Here is a 7582-nt window from a genome sequence, read left to right as displayed (position 1 = left end):
GAACAATGTCAATGGGATTCGAATAGGGCTGCACGACTTTCAACAGAACATAGACACAACCAACACCATATATGAACCATAAAAGATCCAAATTGCCAAGAATCCTGAGGAAACACATCACACAGAACATCAAACTGAATAAAGCAAGATATTCCCATTAGACAATATTCAAATGCTAATAATAAAGACAGTGGGTACTGGTACCCAAACAGACAGGAGACCAAAGGAACAGAAGAGAACCCAGAAATAAACCCCAACACACATGGTCAATTAATCTTTGACAAGAAGGCAAAAAATTATATGGGGAAAAAGACAGTCCCTCAGTAAGTGGTGGTGAGCAGAAGGAAAGCTTGTATGTAATCCAGAAATCTAGAACACACCCTCTCAACATAAAATAACCTCAAATGGCTTAATAGACTTAAAAAAAAAAAAAAAAACCCTAGGCCAAGACAAGCCATAACACACTCCTAGAAGAGACAATAGCAAAACATTCTCTGACATCAATCATTCAAAGGTTTTCTTTAGGTCAAGTCCTCCCAAGCCCAGATCGAAATAAACGAAATTAGCTAATAAGACATAATCAAGAACTTAAAAGCCTTTTGAACCAGCGAAAAGAACCGCCATAAAAAAGACAACCTATGGAATGGGAGAATAACTAGCTCGCTTAAACTGATATCCACTACCAATGGGATCTGATTTCCAAAAGATGCAAAACTCAATACAAAAATACAAAACACTCCAGTTGAAAACCTTGGGCAGAACCTAACAGACATTCTCCAAAGAAGATATATGGGATGGCCAGCAGGCACATTGAAAATGCCGCAACATCCCTGATTAGTGAGAATGCATATCAAATATATGAGGTAGACCTGTCAGAATGGCCATCATTAATAAGTCTACAAATATCAAATTCTAGAGAGGATGTGGAGCAAAGGGAACTCTCCTTCACTGTTGGTGGGAATGTAAAGGGTACAATCACTATGGAAAACAGTATGGAGGTACCTCAGAAAACTACATATAGAACTATAATATGATCTAGCAATCCCACTCCTGGGTATACATACAGATACAACTTTCCTTCAAAAAGACACATGTACCCGAATTGTCATGGTAGCACTTTTCAGAATAGCCAAGACGTGGAAAAACCTAAATGTCCAACACTAGATGAATGCATTATGGAGATGTAGTACATATTCACAATGGAATTTTACTCATCCACGAAAAATAACAAATAATGCCATTTGAAGCAATATGGATGGAATTAGAGATTCTCATACTGAGTCAAGTCAGAAACACACATGTACCATATGATAGCACTTAGGTGTAGCACTTAAAATATGGCACAAATGAACCTATCTACATGAGAGAAACAAACTCATGGACATAGAGAGTAGACTTTTGGTGGCCAAGGGTGAGGGGGAGGGAGTGGGATGGACAGGGAGTTTGGGGTTAGTAGAGGCAAACTATCACATTTGGAGTGGATAAGCAATAAGGTCCTGCTGTATTGCACAGCGAACTATATCCAATCACTTGTGATGGGACATGATGGAGGATAATATGAGAAAAAGAATGTATATATATATGCATGGCAGAGTCACTTTGCTGTACAGGAGAAACTGACTGAACATTGCATATCAACTATAATGAAAAATTCCAAAAATAAAAGCCATGAGTTATGGAAATGACACAGAGCTTAGTGTATGAAAGCTATTCAGTAAATATGTGGTGAACATGATTATTTTGAAATTGATTCCTTTAATATATGTCTTTGTATTTTTGGTCTTTTTTTCTAGGGCTGCATCCACAGCATACAGAGGTTCCCATGTAGGAGTCTAATTGGAGCTGTAGCTGCTGGCCTGGCCCAGAGCCACAGCAATGCAGGATCTGAGACATGTCTGTGACCTACACCATAGCTCACAGCAATACCGGATCCTTAACCCACTGAGTGAGGCCAGGGATTGAACCCACCACCTCATGGTTCGTAATCAGATTCATTAGTCACTGAACCATGATGGGAACTCCATAATATATGTTTTTTATAACATGAATTAACAAATAAATGGAAATGAAATTGGCAAATATGAGACATATCCAGTTTGCCCAAATAGGTCCAAATATATATTCATCATTGGAGTATTTTCTATATGTCTGTCATTCCTTGTTAATGAATGTCTGGAGCCCATAGAATAGAACCTCTGGTTTCAGGCACCAGTGTTTCCCCTGGATTGTGATTGTAAAAAAAAAAAACAAAAACATAAGACCTAGCAAAGTTTATGTCCTGATGCAGGATTGTGTAATTTAGGGCACTGGGTGAGAATATGGTAGATTTTATTGGTCCACTTTCTCTTCTACCAGTGACATAATTTCTTCTTTTTCCTGTCCTCCACCACTCTCTTGATCTTCATTCTCCTGGATACCTTCTTTTTTTTCTTTCAGACCAAGGGAAATGATAACTAGGAATCCTTGTTTGTATCAGATTCCTGAGTATGATGTGGATTAACCTGCTAGTTTTATAGGATAAGTGGACAAACTAAAAGTTGAGTTTATTATACCTAGGATGAATCTGACTGAACAGAAACTTTGGGGAATAAACTCTGGGACATTAATAACTTACATCATTAAATCTTAGAGTATTCCCAATGGAATTCAGGAATGAATCATTTTGTGTTTTTTTTTTCTCCCCAGTGTTCTGTAATAAAGCTGGTAACAAAAAGGGTAGGCAGATGTGATGATGATTCAGAGAGTCTTCTAACTGTAAGTGACAGATTATTTTCATCACTGTATTTGTTTTCTTCTTTATTTTTTGCTTATATAAAATTGGAGCATATTTGTTTATCTACCATACATGATAGACAAAAGATATCTACAAGTTCATAACAGGCATTGGGTTGGAAGTGCAGAAAATAATATCTGAAGAACATAAAGTTTTCTGATATTCTTATTCCAGGAAGGCAGCTAAAATAAACACACTCATTCTTGTTATAAGCTACATGATGTAATACTATAAGAAATGTCATACATAAGGTCTTTAGAGAGCAGAAGGATACATTTCCTCTCTCACAGGTAATCACTAAAGGCCTTCTAGAGGATATTTCTTAGCATGTTGGTCCTGAAGTTCCTAGAAGGTTCAACAGCTAGAAATGGAAAGGCATTCCATGAAGAAAACAGAGGGCAAGATGAGTGTGGATACTCTACACCTATGTGTTTTTAATCTTTAGCTAGTACACTACTTACATGATAGAGATCTTATCTGATCCTTCTACTGATTTTTACATGCTCGCACTGCATCAAGGACAGACCCTGATTATACAAAGACATTAACATAGTTTACTGGAGAACTACAGACTTTTCTAGATTTTAACATATTTCAGATTACAAAAAGGTTAAATCCTTTTGTGGATACAAGAGAACACTGACATGATTGAGGCACAGAAAGGTTTTTTCATATAAATATTAAATATGGGCTAATGTAGTCTGGAGTGTTGAATTGAATTAGAGTGGGCTTTTTGGAATAATTCACTCTCTTCTGCAGATATGAGTGGCAATCCATTCTTTGTGATACCAAATATTTGATGGATCAAATATTTTTCATGTACATATGTATTAGAATCTTAGTATTTAATATGCAAATACAAATGTAAAAAGAATATATTGTCCTAGTAAAGGTAGGAAATAGATTGGTAACATACAAAAGAACTGTATATTCAAGGAGTGACAACATCAAGCAATTACTGAAGTGACAGAGGAACTATCCCATCATCTTGCCTTTAGTGCCTACATAGTTTAAGCTTCAATACTTTATGATTATGTCACTTTTAAATATAATGGAGGAGGCTTATTACATGATTAAGATACCAACACAAGACTGTCCTTAGATTATGTATAATCCAGAATTTTTTTAATATTGGAAACCCAAACCCAAAGTGAATAATTTGATTAGACCTTTTCCCAAGAGGGGTTTTTGTTTTGTTTTGTATTTTTGGTGAAATGAGAGGCATTTCATCTCTGTTGAAGAGAAGAAAATTCCCTCTGGAAGGGAAAAATATTTAAAGGAAATCTTGTGCCTAGTTAGCTTATCATAATCTGTGCCGTGGCTGCTCACAACTTAGAGACAACATACTGAAGGTTGGATAGGATAGAGGAGAAGCAGATTGGAATAAGCACATCTTCCAGATTATATTTAAATATGTTACATTCCAGTCTATATTTTTACTTTCATGGAGTGCCACTGCCAGCATCATCTTCACAAGAAAGAACTAACGAAAAAAAATCTGGTTTTGGAAATGACCCCACAGTAACAGTTCTTTCTAAATGTGAAATAAAACAAACTCTTCACTGAAAGAAGGGACATTTCAAGCTGAATAATTGTTTGCCAGGACAATACAAATGGAACAAAGACATCAGTTACTGACTATCTATTCTGACTCTTTTGGAAAATGAATTTCCCTCCTTCTTCTGCTCTTTGCTCTGTTCTAGGAATATGGGGTTTTCAGATTCCAGAATGAGATGAATTGCACTGGGAATATCACTATGATCAGACCCTACACCAAATGCCAGGTGACATCTTCACCCAGAAGAAAACCACCCCATTGGTAACATGCTTAAGTAAAAGCTTGATTTTCTAAAACATGACCTCCCTTTCATTTAGAAGTGTAACTTCAGGAAATCTGAGTGTTCTAAAACATGCTTTTCAAATTGGAGAATGAAAAAATAGCAATAGTTATTTTTGAGATATCATCAAATAACAAAGAATATTCCTTCTGTTCATTATATATGCCAAGGACTACATATAAAGATGCTTGATGTTTGCAACAGATTATTTGAAGGTAATATGTCTTTCCTCTTTTCAAGCTAGAGATCTGAGAGAGTTTGTATGGAAGAGATGAAGCACATTTATATTTATAAATGACATACTGTTTAAAAAATATATACATATCAAATATGAAAAGGATAAATGAATGAAACAAGGTATCTTTTAGGTGCCAAGGCTGGGGTACTACTTTAAGGCAGCCAAATATATTCTAAATGATGAATGATGCACAAAGCAAAACACGGGATTCAGTGTGTATTGAATATGGCCAAAAGATAACAAAGCAAATAATGAAATAAGCCATATATATTAACTATATATTCAAAAAATTAACCATGTCAAATCTAACCAGGGATTGCAGTTAAAGAGTTTTATAAGAGAGTTTACCATCCACAAGCTTATATGAAGCTCAACATGACCCTATGTAGTGGTCATTACAAATTGAGAAACAAAGCATTATTAGTTAGAAGACACAAACAAATTATTGGGAAACCACAGCTAGAATATGCCTCATAAGCAATATTTATATTGACTTAAAATGTTTCATAGTAGCATAGATCATGCCATATTGTAATTCTTTATTTTATTGCAGATAATCCGTTTCACACACATCCCTTCTCCTCATTCATGAAATCATGCAGCTGAACAATAATGTGACTGAGTTCATTCTACTTGGGTTGGCACAGGATCCTGTTAAGAAGAAAATAGTGTTTGTCACTTTCTTGATTTTCTACCTGGGGACAATGATAGGTAACCTGCTGATTATTACTACCATCAGGACCAGTCGGGCACTTGGGAGTCCAATGTACTTCTTCCTTTTCAACTTATCTTTAACTGATACCTTCCTCTCTACTTCCATTGCTCCTAGAGTGATTGCAGATGCCCTTTTGAAAAATGCCACTGTCTCTTTTAATGAATGCATAGTGCAAGTCTTTTCATCCCATTTCTTTGGCTGCCTGGAGATCTTCATCCTTATCCTCATGGCTGTTGACCGCTATGTGGCCATCTGTAAGCCCCTGCACTACACAACCATCATGAGCCACCGGGTCTGTGGTGTGCTGATGGCTGTGGCCTGGATAGGATCCTGTGTGCATTCTTCAGCTCAGATTTTTCTGGCCCTGAGCTTACCTTTCTGTGGTCCCAATGTGATTGATCACTATTTCTGTGACTTACAGCCTTTGCTGAAACTTGCCTGTGCAGACACCTATGTGACCAACCTACTCTTGGTGTCCAATAGTGGAGCCATCTGTACAGTGAGTTTTGTCATGCTGATGGTCTCCTATGTCATCATCTTGTATTCTCTGAGAAACCACAGTGCAGAGGGGAGGAAAAAAGCCCTCTCCACCTGCATCTCCCACATCACTGTGGTCATCTTGTTCTTTGGTCCTTGCATATTTATATAAACATGCCCTGCAACCACCTTCCCCATGGATAAGATGATAGCTGTGTTTTATACAGTTGGAACACCTTTGATCAACCCTCTGATTTATACGCTGAGGAATGCAGAAGTGAAAAACGCCATGAGGATGCTATGGAACAAGCAGTTTATCTCAGGTGACAAAAAATGAATACAAGTTTCAACGGTTTTCATCACCACTTAGATTGATCCAGATTTCCCTGGAGAGTATTATCTTTTATTGCCTTAATGTAATCCTTTCATAGGTATTAGTGTCAGTTTCCTTCAGAAAAAGAAGCACTGTGAACACATATGCTGATTAGTGTTCGTTTTTAGGTACTGTTCAGTTTTCAATTTTATACCAGGGATAAACAGGAATGTAAGATTCATTGCTTTTTAGTTGTTTTTCACTGCCGTTTCCCTGCTCCCACTCCCTGCCTGCCTAACAGTGGTTTTGAGCTAATGTTTTCACTGTCATCCTTCATGTTGACTTCTTGTCTTCTCTGCTTATATTTACACTTTTAAATGCTTACATCCACAGCCTAAGAGGTTCTCTCCAAAAGCCTGACTGACATCTTTCCAATAGTTTTATTTATTAGACACTGTGGTCACATCTGTCAGAACACGGACCTTCAACTTGAATGTTCTTCCTGACTCAGCACAAAGTACCATGTTCAAATCAGAGAGAATCTTACTGTTGGAAATGACAGATTTTCAAACTTTGTGTGGTATAATTTGAATTCTTACCGTATGTTTCCTTAGGTTCTTCTAACAGTGGCAAAATATAAAGACAAAATTCTACTTCTGAAGTAGTTTTTTGACTTTAGAAAGGCGTTGACTATTGGATTTATACTTATAGTGGTATTCTTTGGGTAAAACTGATGTTACCAATTTGATTCCTTCTGAATGTGGAGGTGGAACAGGCGTCTTTTGAATTTCACAAGTTTTAGTGTTTGAAGATTCAGTTATTGCAATTATACAATTGAGGGCCCAAATTAAGGGTGATACATTTACATGGTTGGGAAGCAGAGAGTGTAAGCAGTTGAAGTTAGTGAATGTTAACCTATTAATAGGTTAACGTAAATAATGAAATACTCAGGGGAGGATCTTATGCTTTGAAACTTATATGGGTATGTTATATCATGGGCGTGGACAGTGAATTCCATCCAGGAATCACACTCCTTTGCATTTTCCCAAAGGCATTGAAGACTTATGGCCACACAGAAATCTGAATGCACTTTTATAGCAGTTTTCTTCCTTTTTTAAAAAGGATTTTTATTTTTTCTCTTATAGCTGGTTTAGAGTGTTCTTTCAACTTTCAACTGTACAGCAAAGAGATCCAGTCATGCCTACATATATCATTCTTTTTCTCACAT

The 7582-nt window shown here is 36.7% G+C and overlaps 1 pseudogene; it reads left to right on the top strand.

The window, feature by feature from the left end:
• Positions 1–5253: 5253 nt before the first annotated feature.
• Positions 5254–6378, top strand: LOC100516486 (annotated as a pseudogene).
• Positions 6379–7582: the final 1204 nt, after the last annotated feature.

Source organism: Sus scrofa, unplaced genomic scaffold, assembly GCF_000003025.6.
Source record: "Sus scrofa isolate TJ Tabasco breed Duroc unplaced genomic scaffold, Sscrofa11.1 Contig74, whole genome shotgun sequence".
Classification (NCBI taxonomy): Eukaryota; Metazoa; Chordata; class Mammalia; order Artiodactyla; family Suidae; genus Sus; species Sus scrofa.
This window is presented reverse-complemented; position numbering and strand designations above follow the sequence as displayed.